Here is a 3,308-nt window from a genome sequence, read left to right as displayed (position 1 = left end):
GGAACTAGGAATTAAGTAATAATCATTGTATTCAATTTCTTAACTATTTCTAATCTTTCAAAGACGGTAAGAGGTCACTCTGTATTCACGAATGAGATCTTTAATAAACTTTAAACTATTTTAAATTAACAACCATCTAAGTTATAATCAAATAAATTCCTTAACTTTCTTATTTTTAGTTATTACTTTTATATTAATTATTTATACTTAATTAATATGATCTCTACTAAGTTAAAATCTAATTTATTTTTAGGGCTATTCACCCCACTTGTAGGCGGCCTCATCAGACCTTGAGATATTTCTTGTGTTTTTTATTTTGTTTCATGAAATTGGTGACTATGAGAACTGAACCAAGATCATGGATTTAGACCGTAAAACCATAAATGTAGCTATTCGAAATATCCACCAGATATGAGCCAAGTACTCCCTACGAGGCTACAACCGTCCGCAAAGGTTAGGAATTTAGCCATATCAACAACAACAATTAGGTTCCAAAATTCTACTGATGTACATTTCCTCAAGATCTTTCAGTTCTAAGCTGTAAACAATTTGTGTTATCTCCGCTGTTATTATTGCAACTGTCAATCCTATGTTTGACGGAAAAGGTCTACAATTGTGTTATACCTAACGGCTACCAGAGAAACAAACATGTTTCTGAACTCCCTTAACAGCATGCTTCGAGAAATAAACATGCATCAGACTTGAATGCTTTCCATTTGGAGCTGCATGTAGAGCAATTGCAATTACATCCATCCAGATCTTGCCTATAAGTTTTCCTAATTCAGAAAAAGCTGAAACATTTTATTAGGGAAGATGGTCTTGGTTTACAGGAGTATCATAGTAACATTAGCTTTGTCAAACTTACCTCCGCTAGCTGCATGGGAGTTGAAAATATTGGCATGTCCAAAAAAGAGATGGGCACGGTAACTATACAAAGTGTCAAGGTTAAACTGGTATGCTGATTTTGTTAATCTTATTCGAGATCTTTCTCTTTGACCAACTCTACTGGGAGTTCAAAAGCATCGACCTCCATGAAGTAGGCCCTCTGCTTCTCAAGAAATTCAGCGTCAGGTCCCTCATCATATCGCTGCTTCTGTTAAAGGATGAGGTAATGCATGATATTCAAAACCGGAAGATGGACCGCAACCTAAATTAATAATTGACATCAAGCTACCTATGAAAATAATTACCCGTCATGAAAATAGGAAAAAAGATACTTCTTTTTTGGATAAACAAAAAGATCAATTGGAGATAAATATAAATGTATGGGGCTAAGATTTGCTTTGAGCAGGGGAATTTTGGAGGGAGGGAGACACAGTGAGAAGGAAAAAAGAAGCTAAATTTTCTAAAACTAGTTTAATTTAAACATCGTGTTGTATAAATTGTTGGAAACATTTCATAAAACAAAGGATGACATACAAAATACAAATAAAAAAAAAAGATAATGAACACCTCTTTATCTTCTTTCTATAAGATAGTCAACACTATTTCAGAAAAAAATATAGAGCCAAGGTTCTGAACTAAAAAAATAAATTATGGTACTAATACATCTGGATCTTGATCCGACACCAAAACAATGCAGCGATGGTGAGATCATTTTTTATATCATTGAACTACTTCCGTATTTCCTTATCAGTGAATTGGAGAATGAGAGAAGCTTGCCACTCATTGACACCATAACAAGATAAAACAGTTTAAAGAACAAACTTTTTTATGTTTACTGGATGAAACTGAAGATGCCCTTGTTCTACCGGTATTTGCACCATCCACTGTTTTTTTCCCACCACTGAAAGATACGATAAACACTAATACTTATGAAACTACATGAAAGTCACGAGTACCATGTTTATTTATTTCAGTAGTAAAAAAAAGAAAATAACAGGCAGCTAGATGATATATTCTTTCAGCATTTGCCGCAATTTATAATACAATTGAATATTTCATCTTAATTTTTAAGTAGAAGAAATCTTCGAATATGATTTCCTATTCTGTTTATTGATGAAGTTACCTTCAAAATGCATAGTTAGTCAATGATATAACAAAAAAAACCCTGATATGCATTTCTTCACATACAAACATAAGAACAATAAATCATATATATATATATATATATAGTCGAATTTGATAATCTAAAATCATTTTGAATAAAAAAACTAGTACAGGTAAAAAAAAAAAAGAAAAAGAAAATGTATACCATAAAGAACTCTCCCATTATAATGTGATTCTAATATCTAATCTAATACCTTATCAAACTCCCTTAATTTAATCTTATCTTTACAACCGGCCGCTGTAATAGGATTCAAGATACAGGGCTACCTCATCTGGCCGTAATCCTAACCGCTGCCTCAGGTTTCTTAAAACGTTACGATTTAATATGGACTTCGTAACCATCACTCTCTCCTTTGATTTGTCTTCAGAATCTGATTTCTTCTCTTCGGGAACGGACATATATATCTCTTTACCAGTCGGGCAGATTCTCACATCGTCCTCGTCTTCTACTAACAACCATTTCCTGCAGCAAAGAATTGCACTGTTATATTCCTCCTTGCTTTGCCAAAACTCATCGCAGAAGCTATCATCGTCCTGACACTTTTGCTCCTCGAAATCAAGCATCTCAATCCACGTGTCAGCAGCCACATTGTAGACGAGCGCCGATTGCAGCTTTTTGCCTTCGGCGTCCCTCCCGCCGATCACCAACACCTTCTGTCTGTTCAATACGAACCAGCAGAAAAGCCGCTCTGGGGCCGGGTTTGGCGTGCCTGGGCGCCAGGCCCCGGTGTGTAGGTCATAGATATGGACCTCGCCACTACGGCGGTTTTCCAACACGTCCCATCCGCCGAACACCACCAGCTCTCGCCCAACGACCGCGGCATCCCTACCCATCGCCAACCCTCGTCCCGCGAGCGCAGCATGGCTGTTGGGACGGTTGGGGGCCAGCTGCCGCATCGTACAGACGCCCGTGTCAGGCTCGTATAGGGCTAGGTGCAAGTTGCCGACGGTGTGCGGGAGCTTGCCCTGGAGGAGCAACGAGACGATGCGGTGGGCGAGGCCGGCGGTCCTGCGGATGCGGTAGAAGGACGGCGAGTCGAGCTCGTGCTTCCACCGCTTGCAGACGGCTCGAGCATCGAGGATGGCATGGAAGGGAAGGCGGAGGAGGCACTCGAGAGCGAGGCAGTCCGGCAGCCCTGGAATTAACTCGGCCTTCATGGTCATGGTTCGTCGGGCACGGGAACGCTTCATGACCTGAATGGTTGACGAATCGGATCGAAATACTGATTGCTGTAGGGCGCTCCCCGGCGTGGCTTTGA

Source organism: Zingiber officinale, chromosome 6B (genome assembly GCF_018446385.1).
Source record: "Zingiber officinale cultivar Zhangliang chromosome 6B, Zo_v1.1, whole genome shotgun sequence".
NCBI classification, from domain to species: Eukaryota; Viridiplantae; Streptophyta; class Magnoliopsida; order Zingiberales; family Zingiberaceae; genus Zingiber; species Zingiber officinale.
Note: the sequence above shows the minus strand (reverse complement) of the source record.